At 41.2% G+C, this 12,800-nt stretch overlaps 1 protein-coding gene and 1 long non-coding RNA gene across 4 annotated transcripts in view; one reads left to right on the forward strand and one right to left on the reverse strand.

Annotated features, from left to right (window-relative positions):
- Egfr (epidermal growth factor receptor) overlaps window positions 1-12,800 on the forward strand; it is a 196,663-nt gene that overhangs the window by 70,585 nt on the left and 113,278 nt on the right. The window lies entirely within an intron of this gene.
- On the reverse strand, window positions 5,618-7,494 carry LOC125346758. Its single transcript, XR_007210026.1, has 2 exons — window positions 7,216-7,494; window positions 5,618-5,720 (listed from the first exon to the last, which is right to left on the reverse strand). It is a non-coding gene; the product is annotated as an uncharacterized LOC125346758 (long non-coding RNA).

Consider the following 12,800-nt stretch of genomic DNA (forward strand, 5'->3'; position numbering starts at 1 on the left):
CGCCTTCACACAAAAGACCCCAGAGGAAGGGTATGAAATCCAGTGTATGAAACAGATGTGGGCACTTTGAATGCTACAGTGCTGACCCTCTGCATGCAGACCTCCCCTAAGGAGGCTCTGGTCACAGGGATTTTGTTTGTTCCAATGACATAGGAAAGAGCATCATCTCAGAGTAATTTCAAGTCAACTGCCCAGCATCTGCACTTGCCAGTTGAATGCCTGGCACATGAGTGTGCTAAGGTAATCGTTCATTACAATACAAATTACAGGGATGTCCCTTTGGCATGTGACGTTCATGGTCATCTCCACTTTCCCTGTGATCATCAGAGGAGCCGCCTTCATTCTGACCTTAGCAATGAAACTAAAGAGTTATCCATCTCGCCCTAGTTCTTTTGCTGTGAGAACATCCCGCTCTGGAGTTGGCCATTTTCCCTGGTCACTCCATTCCTGTTCCCTCCCTCCTCTCTCAGTTCCAACAACTTTCTTTTATTTATTTGTGTTTTAGTTATGTGATACAAAAATTCCCCCTCTTTGTAAAAAGTTCAATTGCAGAAATTAGTAAAAACAAGAGTCTCGCTTTCACTCCCCTTGAGTTTCTCATGCACACTCAGGGATGAGGAAGGTATCTTTCCAGATTTTTTTGTGTTTATTTCACATGTGTATATGTACTAATAAAAGTAGATTGTGGGAAGAATAATAGAAGGGTGGCATTGATCAAAATGATTGTGCTTATAATCTGACTTGTTAAGGTAAAACCCCTTTGTACAATTGCTTAAATATTTAAAAAATAGATTGTGTAAACTGGGTGTAGTGGCTCATTCCTGTAATCTCAGCTAGTTTTATTTTTCAAAATTAATTTCATTTTGCTTGAGGGTTTTCCAAATTATGGTACGTATAAAGTGACCTTATTTGTATAACCACTGCCTGCCTCCAATAGCCATTTAGATGGTTCTGGAGTTTTAGCCAGAACATTTATTGAGTCTTGCAAGCAACCCCGTTTATACCTACTTCCTTGGCACACATACGTGGGGCTGGCAGGCCACACCTGGAAAAGGAGGTAGAGTATTTTTAATAAAAGCTCTTAGATTTTTCACCTACTCCCGAAAGGTGTCACATATAAGAACCCAAAGCATGTCATTCCACCCTCTGCATGCCATACTCTGCATGTGTAAAAATTATGGTTTTTTCTTATATAGTCGGAATGTCACCATCACAGGTAACATCTCCTGTGTCACCTATCAGCCTGTCCTGCGAACATCCAGCAACTCTTTCTACTTCATAATGTGCCAGGGCTTCTTTGAGCACTTCAGCTCATATGTGTGTCTGTTTTCCTCTCTTTTTTAGAAAATATTTCATAGGTCTTTTATAGGTCTTGTTTGATGACAATAAAAGTGATAGCACAAAGAAATCACATGAACAAACCAGGCCATGAAGCTAAGAAATTCTGGCCTAGGCAGGGCCTGGCCCAGACACCTGCTCTCAGAGAGCTAATATTAAGGAAGCCGTTCATTACTGTCCCCTTTATAGCTTTCTTTGAGTTGGCCACATTACTTAAGACTAAGAGATAATAACTAGATACAAAGGTAGCAGTAGGAAGTATATTACTTATTAAACCACCAATCATATAGTTTGAAAGGTTCACCTTGCTTTTTAAAAATATACATACTAGGGGCAGGGAATGTGGCTTAGTGGTAGAGTGCTTGTCTAGCATGCATGAAGCCCTGGGTTCAATTCCTCAGCACACATAAGCAGAAAAAGCCAGAAGTGGCACTGTGGTTCAAGTGGCAGAGTGTTAGCCTTGAGCGAAGAGAAGTCAGGGATAGTGCTCAGGCCCCGAGTCCAAGCCCCAGGACTGGCAAAAAAACAAATACATACTTAACCTATTTTAAAAGTCAAAGCCTTACCTGGACATGCAGCTTAAGATACTAGGAAATGGAAAGCCTTTCATGCTGCATCTATTATGTCTATTAAAATGTTTGGAGACGGGGCTGGGGATATAGCCTAGTGGCAAGAGTGCCTGCCACGGATACACGAGGCCCTAGGTTCGATTCCCCAGCACCACATATACAGAAAACGGCCAGAAGCGGCGCTGTGGCTCAAGAGGCAGAGTGCTAGCCTTGAGCGGGAAGAAGCCAGGGACAGTGCTCAGGCCCTGAGTCCAAGGCCCAGGACTGGCCAAAAAAAAAAAAAAATGTTTGGAGACTACACCTTTTGTTGCCTTTAAAGAAAAACTTCAATTTTAAAAATTATCTTTAAATAGTTATACAAAGGGGTTTCAATTCAACATGTCAGCTTGATCAATACCTTAATCAATGCATCCTGATCAATATCATCCCTTCCATAGTTCTCCATCATCTCTCCCAACCCCACTCATCTAGAATATTCCTTTTAAAAATATCTTTATTTTCAATCAACAATGCTGGCTCCAAGAATGAAGCCAGTAGAAAGTGAAATGCTCTTATCTGTGGAAGGAATCTTTCTTTTAAATCAGAAGAACTGCAAAATGCATTCTGATTTTTGAGGATACAACCTGTATAAAATACAAAGAACAACTGGGCACTGATGGCTCACACCTGTAATCCTAGCTACTCAGGGGGCTGAGATCTTAGGATCACAGTTCAGGGTCAGCCTCCACAAGTGATACTTAGATCCAATTAACCCCCACCCCCTAAAAAAGCAAACTAGAAGTAGAGCTGTGACTCAAGTAGTAGAGTGCTGTAGTCTTGAGCAAAACAAGCTCAGAGACAGCACTCAGGTCCTGACCCAGGATCAGCACAAAACAAACAAAACCCCACAAAGAACTGTTTTATATACAGTTTTTCAATGTATTTTTTTTCAATATATAAGGTGCCTTGTAGGTGTAAGAAAGACACTCTTTTACTGCTTGGCCATGACCTCATCTGACCTTACTAATGCATCTGGACAGGTTCTGCTGCCCAAGATCACAAAGTAAGTCATAGAACAGAGGCAATATATCGACCCAGTTTCTAAAATAAAGACTCTTGTTCTTTTATAACAGCAGAAAGCCAAGAACAACCCCCAACTTTGCAAAATGAGCCTTTTGCATTAAAAGCATCAATTATGTGATGGAATTTAACAAATCTCTCATCTAATTACCGATCATGGGATAAGAAGCAATTTTAAATCTATCCATCATGAATGGTCCTGGTGACTGAAATCAGTAGGTCCTAGCACAGGAAAAGAAGTGAGTACCAGCCAGGAAAGGAGAGGTGAAAGAGTAATGGAGGAGAGACATAGTCATCTCTATCCACCCCAGCCAAACTCAGACATGTGTTCCCCTTTCTTGACACCTGCCAGAGGGCAGGGCCAGGGAAAGCTGAGTGATTCAAGAAATGCCAAAGCTATTGTCAAAGATCTATTCATTGGGGGAAAAAAAAAACCTTCCAAAATCCAGTCCTTACTTGTGATACAGCAGGAGCTTCTGAGACACTTATATCTGGATTCATTTCTCAAATAGGGGGACTTAAAACATCTGATAGCTGTACCCGAATGGGAAGACTTGAACTTGCTAGATTTCAGGGCAGAAGGGACTTTGTAGAGCACCTTCTCTGAACTCTTACCTCTGCATACACACACACACACACACACACACACACACACACACACACACACAGAGAGAGAGAGAGAGAGTTTGGCAGAACAATACATACTCTCCGGAAGTCTTACTAATGACTAATCCAGGCTAACATTCTCTAGCCCACTCTTATTTCCTTAAAAAACAATTCTATTACTAGCCCACTAAATTGATTTTACATGCCTTTAGTGTGTATCACTCACTAATTTGAGGTGAGCAATATTAAGGCCACGTGGCTGGGTTCTCCTGTGTTACCTATGGTCCTGTGGTTCTAAGAACATAGGGTAAGGGAGGAAGATGGAACCAATAGAACAATACAATAGGAAGGAGTAGCATTGTGTATACCAGCTCATTCTTCCTCTTGCATTTGCTCTGACAATTCAGTGAATGCTGAGTCTTATAAAATGCATTTGAGGACTCAGGAAATGCCCTAGAGGGTGAGATTAGATGGCTCCCTGTGTGGCAGAGCATTCACCTTAATTATGCCTATGAGATTTGAATCAGTATTCATACAGCCTTCCTTGCAGCCCTGTATGAAGTGTGTCCCATTCTGGATCCAATTTCCTTGTTATTTCATAGTGTAGGGCACTTATAAATCAAATCTAGGTCAAGAGCCCAGCCCTCTTCAATTCAACCCCCCCCTCCCCCCAACACATTATTATCATGAGGTATTTTGAAAGGAAAAGAAAATGCCATTCTAATTTGTATCATACAAAATACCTGTATGGAATCAAGTGTGTATATTTATTCTGACACTTGAAAACAAGCTTGTAATATCAAATGTCACTGAGCATAATAACAAACAGACGAACTGAACGTCATTCCTGTGCTGAGCTAATTACAGCTGTGCTGCCCTGGCGTCAGCTGCACTGGGAGGGGCCAAGGCACAATAGCTCTTGCAATTTGCAGATAACAAATGTGGTTTTGATGATGTTGCTAAATATTAGTCCGTTTGGGAGATCAGGTTAGAGATTTGGAGAGCTTGGATTGTCGCATTTTAAAGAATAACCACTTAGAGAATTGAGATCAGAAGTCTGAACATTCATTTGGACAAAATGGTTTTGTTGACTCGCTTTATGTACCCTGTCCTTACCTGTCCTCTGTCTTCTCTTGGCCCTTTCTATTTCAGTCAAGAATCTAATTTGCCAGATATGTAAGGTTCTGAGGTCCACTCCCCCATATACCACAAAACAACAATATACACAGAAAATAAACAAGAGATAAAGAATTGAAATCTAAAGGAGATAAGTTAAATGGACTAGAGATAATCACTGAACCAAGTTTTTTGTTTTTTAATTTTAACTTTTTTGGTGTCAGTACTGGGGCTTGAATTTAGTGTCTGAGTGCTGTCCCTCAGCTTTTTTGGTCAATGTTTGTGCTCTACCACCTGAGCCACATTTCTACTTCTGGCATTTCGTTGGTTCATGGGAGATTAGAGTTTCAGACTTTTCTGCCTGGGTTGGCTTAGGACCTTGATCCACAGATCTCAGCCTCTTTAGTAGCTAAGGATTATAGTTATAAGCTACTAGACCTTGCATAGCTATCTATTTTTAAACCTATCAGAATTTTTTTCATTTAGGAAGCACAAGAAATTAACTTCTGATTTCAAAGCTCCATTCTCTGTGCATTTCTACCAGCTGTGGGCTTACTGCTTGATGTTTGGATCTAGTTTGTGCTTAACTGGTTGCTAAGCATTCTGGTCCTGTTGAAATTGCTCTCCTAGCTCCTGGATTTGTCCAGGAGGCCTGGGATGGGGAGATGCTATGGATACAACACAACTGGCTCTGTAAAACATCACTTCTGTGGCAGATGATGGCAAAACCATTCGTGGGACAGGATCTACAACCTCCAAGAACTTCAAATACAGCCCATAGGAGGCATCTTTGCCATATAAAAAGTAAAAGTTATTCCACGGAGCTGTGAATTGGCTGGCTCCATGCACTCGTGTTTTTCCCCAAATGAAGGAAAAGTTGGACCTAAAAGAGAGCTTAGTTGACATCTGGTGATAACATTGTTCATTTGGAAATGGATCCATGAAGCAGATTTCCACTGACTAATGAGGAGAAAAATGAATTGTCTTAACCCAGCATGCAGCTTCTTATCCTCAGGAGAGAGAGAGAGAGAGCTCTTGGTCCACCATAAGAGGCAGCTGCCTTGTGCAAATGCCAAGTTCATGTGGTTTGTGTCAGCTTTTCCTTAGCAGTGGATTGTAGGCCACGGGCCTATGTAGGTTTGGTCTCTAGCTGTGGGGGTGGTTATGTGGGAGAGTAGCCGGTCCCAGTAGGAGATGCAATCAGAAACAAGTTTCCAATGGCACAGTATTTGGACAGTCAATATGCCAGTTTAGGAAGGATGCCTAAATTGGATCTGCAGATTGTATAGCAGGAAGGGCTAGAATACATAAATCCATCATGGACACAGAGCATCCATGACACATACAGGAAAAGGAAGTTATTACGAATCATTGTCACAATTTCCTTTCTACATTCATCTTTCTTGTATGCAAACTATTCCCAGACTATATTTATGTAGTCATATCCCATATCCATTCAGAGAAAAGTTAAGATGGGGATGAAGATATGTGCCCATTGCTCCTTTGATGAGTGGGCTCACAGAGGCCCCCTCCTTGAAAGCATCTAACCACAAAGCATTATTATTATTATTATTGTTATTTTATTTGGCAATTCTAGGTTTGAACTTGCTATGTGGGCATTCTGTCACTTAAGCTATACTTTTATAACCCCATATGCTTTGGCTATTGAGATAGGTGTCACTTTTTTTTCCTGGCTTTGTCTGGACGTCAGTTCTCCTTATGTATACTTCTCATCAGGAGTGGGATAACAGGTACATGCCACTACTTTTTTGGCCAGGCTGTCCTGAAACTGAGATCCTCCTGATCTCACCTCTCATATAGCTGAGGTAACAGGCATGTACCACCACACCCAGCTTTATCTGTTGAGATGGGGTGTCATGAACTTTTTTTTTTCTCAAGCTGACTTTGAAATGCTATCCTCCCAATCTCGGCTTCTCAGGTAGCTAGGATTATAGACATGAGCCACCACACCCAGTTTACTCCCATCCTTCTTAATAGCTGATGAGGGCAGAACTTCAAGGAGATTTAGTAGACTCCGTGTCATGCAAATAGGAGAAAACTTTGAAACTTTAAGTATGTTTCCAGATGGCACTTACAGAACCAAAAGGTACTTGTAAGGAAAAGATGTGTAGATTACTATTCTCTTTCCTTAGTCTCAGGTTCTAGATTGTTCATTCTCTTTCTGTGCTCAAGGTAACTGGCATTCTGATGGTCTCTACAAACAAAACCTCTTTCCTTCAGGAGAGCTCTGTAGCCAGTAAATCCACATTAGAGTTGCTTTTGCATTCTGTAAAACACGTCCTGCAAACCCTGTACTGAGCTAACACCTGGAGATAAGGACAGTGTGTCCTTAAAATGGTTGAGGCAGAAAAACAGAGAGGTGCTGAGCAGAAATCAACAAAGCCTTTTACCAGGTGCCAAGGCAGATGTAGCCCCTCCCCAGCAGGCTATCCCAGGATTCCCTTATCTCTGGTTTTATTTCTCCTAATAAAAGACAGAGGGAAAGGAAAGAAAGACAGAGTCACACAGAGAGAGACACAGAGAGAGACATAGAGAGACACAGAGTGACACAGAGACAGAGAGATGGGGGAGGGGAAGGTTTTACATGGTAAGCTGTGGCAGGAGCTAGATTGCTCCTGCAGCCAAAGAAGCTCAACCTCACTTTTGTGTTCCTCCTGCAGGCATTCCACACCTGGGCTTTGAAGTGCACCCTCAGAATTCTCCATTTGTCTAAGCCTCTCCTAATGTCCACTGCAAAAGTTTCAGGCCCCATGGAATACAAATCCACTCTTACTGAATGCATTGTCTCTCCTGTTTACATGTTGTTGTTTCTTTTGTTTGTTTGTTTGTTTTTTTGCCAGTCCTGGGCCTTGGACTCAGGGCCTGAGCACTGTCCCTGGCTTCTTTTTGCTCAAGGCTAGCACTCTGCCACTTGAGTCACAGCGCCACTTCTGGCCATTTTCTGTATATGTGGTGCTGGGGAATCGAACCCAGGGCTTCAAGTATACGAGGAAAGTGCTCTTGCCACTAGGCCATATCCCCAGCCCCTTGTTTACATGTTTGTTCAATTATAGATGCAAAAGGTCAATCCACACAATCTCGCTGCCTCTCCATCCCTTTTTTTTTTTTTTTTTTTGGCCAGTCCTGGGCCATGAACACAGGACTTGAGCTCTGTCCCTAGCTTCTTTTTGCTCAAGGCTAGCACTCTTCCACTTGAGCCACAGCTCCACTTTTGGCCATTTTCTATATATGTGGTGCTGAGGAATCGAACCCAGGGCTTCATGTATACGAGGCAAGCACTCTTGCCATTACGCCATATTCCCAGCTCTCCATCCCTTTTTCTATACATTTCTAAGACTATTGTGAAGATTGAACATGGAGAGCTGCCACACAGCGAGTCCACAGCAATGCTAGCAGCCTTCCTTCTTACTTATAGGCTTGCCATGCAGAATTCGTTTTACTAAAGCAGTGTAGTACTCAAACAGACCTGTACTCTGGGAACAACAGTCCTGGTTCTAAGCCTTACTCAGGATACTGGGCAGAGGTGAGAATCTGGTCCAGTTTAGCACCTGCACCCTCTTTTGTTTCATTTTGTTTTGCTGGTTTGTGGACTGAGAGAATTAATACCTGGCTCAGGGGATCACATACAGAGACAGCCATATAGACATACCCACAGAGAACCACACACATGCACACACACTCAAGCACACAGACACACATAGAAAGACAGCCACACACACACATACACACACGCGTGCGTGTGCACACACCAATGTAAAGTAACATGAACTAGTTAAAAAGGAGAAAGAAATCATTATGTCTTCTTGACACCAAAGGGAAAATACAGACTTGATTATAGATGCATGAAGCCTCTGCCTTCAGGCCCTCTGGTCCTAAATCCAGTCCTGCTCATCAAATCCAAAGCCCGACCTTAGCTTTTCTCCATGAAAATTTTGTCTCATAGTAATACACGTACCTCAGAGGATTTTGGGTACTTGGTCATGGTTGAGTCCTGTAAAACAGACCTGTGTGTACTGAAATGTGTTTCAAGAATTAACTCTGCAGTTGCCTATGGACCAGAATACAATGAGAATAAGCTGCATATAATGAGAGTAAGTTCTTTTTGGTATTTAGTCTTATGTCTTCTCCTTTATAAAAATATTAAGCCATAGATACTTGATCATGGAGCTCATCTATTATTTAAATTTAATACATTTTAGTTATGTTTATTTTACTTCCAGGAAGATACCAGGGACTAGACAAGCCACAGCATTTTTTTTCTTTATTGTCAAAGTGAAGTACAGAGGGGTTTCAGTTTCATACATAAGGCAGTGAGTACATTTCTCATCCAACTTGTTACCTCCTCCCTCATTTTCCCCCGCCTCCCTCTTCCTATTTCCCTCCCCCCCCACCACATGAGTTGTACAGTTGGTTTACACCATACAGTTTTGTAAGTATTGCTGTTGCATTGGTTTGCCTTTTTGTCCTTTGTCTCTTTATTTTGTTATTCCCTTTCCCTCCCCTAGTTCCAATACATGTATACACAATATTCAGGAAAACCACAATTTTTTTTCATTGTGCTGTAAACTGATTGCTCAGGTGTTTGGGCCAAGCTCCTCCTCATTAAATTTCCATTTCACATCTGTAATAGGGCTCCTAAAAATCGTAACCCCTCTGCTCCTTTATACTGGTGATGGTGTTGTCATATCATCTGTCAGCTCCAGGCTGGCTTGCCAGGGCCCTGAGTGATGGCTTCCTTGCCAGAGACAGAGCAGCAGGGTGACAGTATTTCTTGCCTGTTGCCTTCTGAGATTATTGAAGTTCTGCCTAGATTAGATAATAATAAAAGCTACCCTGTACCAAGCTAATGTAAGGTAACAAATGGGATAGAATGGATGTGATATATATTTGTTGCCCACATTCTTAGCAAGCCTCTCTAAATGCACACAGGAGCCTCCCATCACTTGCAAAAACAGTGAAGCTGGGGGACTTACCCATAGCTCTTCCTTCCATCCATCCATCCTTCCTTCTTTCCTTCCTTTTTTCCTTCCTCCCTCTCTCCCTCCCTTCCTTCCTCCTTCCCTTCCTTTCTCCTTCATGCCTTTTTAACCTTCTTCCTCCCACTTCCTCTTGTTCCTTCTCTCTTTGTCCCATCCTCTCACTTTTCTTTAATTGATACAATAATTATAAAAATATTTATGGGTACAATGTGTTGTTTTGATGGCTGTGTATATTGTATAAGATCAAATCAGGGTAATTAGTACATCCATTACTTCAAACATTTATTACTTCTCTCTTGTGAAACATTCGAGCTCTTCTCTAGCTATTCTGTATTATTGTCAACAACAAAGTTTACTCTTACATATGTACAAATTAATGTCAATTGTTAATCCTCTCCCTAATCCTATATTTATCTGTGATGTTGCAAATGACACATTTCATTCTTATTTATAATATTTATAATAATAGTCCATCATGTATATACCATATTTTCTTTACCCATTCATCTGTTGAAGGACATTTTTAGTGGATTCCTTATCTTGGCCATTGTGAGTAATTCTTAAGCCTAAATCACTGATTTTAGATGTTTAAAAAACTGTTTATTGTTACTATAAAGGTGGTCTACAAGGATGACGTTACCTTTCCATGAGTCCGGTAATGAGTACATTTCTTTTTGGACAATGTCACCCCTTCCCTTGCTCTCTCCAAGTTTTCCCCTCCCATGCCTTCCCACAAGTTGTGTAGTTCATTTTCAACATAGTGTCTAGTGAGTACCACTGCTGCATTTGTTCACCATTTGTCCCTCCATTTCTGTGTCCACTTTAGCTCCCAAAGACAGATAAACAAACAAAACATACAGAAAAGAAAAAAATCTCTCGTTTCCATTTCCTAGAGTTGATTTCAATAAGTATTGTTCTATATGACCAGATGCACATAGGCATTGAGTCTTTGTGTTCCTCCCTTAAGAGGACCCTCATGTGGCCTTACTATGTGTGAATGCCTAGAGTCCTGTATAATTTATCATGTCCTGATGTATTTTAGATCTAACTTCTGCATGTAAAAGATGTGATTCTAAAATTTGAATATACAGTGAATTTAAAATTTGTCAAAAATCCATACTTCTGTGTTCTACCATACCTTTCTAGGCTGAGGAGGCTGTAGCTTTCACAAGTACCCCGTGTAAGGTTACACTTGGACACTCACTTCCCTAAGACCTTACTACCTGACTAGTGGAATTTGAACCTCCTACTTTCTGCCCCAAGGCCTCTGATCTGAAAGTGGAGGGAGGGGAGACAGTAATACTTAAAGGAAAAACCTCAGTGACAAATTTTTCCCAATCCAAAATCTCCCCAGCACTAAATGGAAACAATAAACATGTAGCAAACCCTAAACATCTATCAAAGAGAAAAAGGATTAGTAAATTGCCCCATATCTGCTGAGATGACATGTACTGTACTGCTGATGAAATTAAAGACCCCAGGATGGTGCCAGAGTGTACTGACAGGGTCTCTTAGGAGATTTGTGTAAGGAACATATTCTAGGAGTTCTTGGATATACTCAATTATAAACATCCACAAGCACTTTGAATCTGATTTGGTATGATATGGAGGTCCAGAACCCACAAACACTCTGTGTGTCTGTGTAGTCTCCCAAGGAAACACTGAACAACAGCCAAACACCACAAGTGAGCATGCTGTGCCCAGGACCTGGTGGCTAGGATGGAGTCTGTAACTTCTCCCCCACAATACCCACAGGGTGAGAGAATACTAAAAGGGGTGACATTGTCCAAGAAGCATTGTGTTCATAAATGGCATTGCTAAATGGCAATTCCTTTGTATAACTACTTAAAGTAATAAAAATACAATTAAAATTTAAAAAATACCTACAGGATGAGCTCATTGGTGAGAAAAGAAGTAGGATTTATTTATGTGCACCTAAATGCATCCAATTCTTGTTCCTCATGCTCTGTGTTCTTGATCTTTTCCCCAAACTTTTCAAAAATGATATTCATCCTTTGCTCTTTCCTACTTAAAAAAATACTGTAGAACATGTTTGAAAAAAGGATTTGAAATATAGTGAAAAGCTTCTCTAATCATGCCACACACACACACACACACACACACACACACACACACACACACAATTAATATTCTTTTCATATGTACTCCAGAGTTGTTCTTTGTCTGATTTCATTGCTTACAATAAGAAATTTTGGGGCTGGGAATTTGGCCTAGTGGTAAAGTGCTCGCCTAGTATACATGAAACCCTGAGTTTAATTCCGCAGCACCACATATATAGAAAAAAGCTGGAAGTGGCACTGTGGCTCAAGTGGTAGAATGCTAGCCTTGAGCAAAAAGAAGCCAGGGACAGTGTTCAGGACCTGAGTCCAAGCCCCAGGACTGGCAACAAATAAACAAAGAATTTTGTTCCCTGAGGGTCCATTTGTTTGCAAAAGATGAGACTGGAAAACATGAGGGGTGAATGGCCTTACTAGAAATTGAGCTCATTGGTCTACTTAAGTAGACCATGTTCCTCTGAATAACTAGTCAGTGGTTTTCTGCAGGCAGTACTGGGATGAGATGCGAGGCGTACATTTCTACACTGCTGCTAAGGGGGCAGCACTTGACAAGGCACTTCCTGAAAGCATGACCTTCCAACAATGAAAAAACAGCTCAATGTAAAAGTAAACGATAACTCCATATAATGAGATACTCTTCAAACAGTAAAAACTACATATGCTTAAGACAAAATATTTTTAATGTTTTAGTCAATAAAAAAGACAATGTCAAAAATTAAGGTGGTTCATATCTGTAATCTTAGTTATTTAGGAGGCTGAGATCTGAGGTTTGAGGTTTTGCAGCTAGCCTGGGCAGAAAAATCCACGAGACTCTTGTCTCTAACCGCAAAAAAGCCAAAAGGGGAGCTGTGGCTCAAGTGGTAGAGCACTTGCCTTGAGCATAAAAGCTCAGGGATGGGCTCTGACCAGGACTGGCACTAAAAAAAAAAAAAAAAAAAGGGAGAGTGGGAATGCAAGAATAGGCAAACAGCCACTCTGTATTGTCAACCTTTGAGGATTTGAGGCTTCATATTTCTTCCTCCTGAAAAAGAATC

This window comes from Perognathus longimembris, chromosome 2, assembly GCF_023159225.1.
Source record: "Perognathus longimembris pacificus isolate PPM17 chromosome 2, ASM2315922v1, whole genome shotgun sequence".
In the NCBI taxonomy this organism is placed as follows: domain Eukaryota; kingdom Metazoa; phylum Chordata; class Mammalia; order Rodentia; family Heteromyidae; genus Perognathus; species Perognathus longimembris.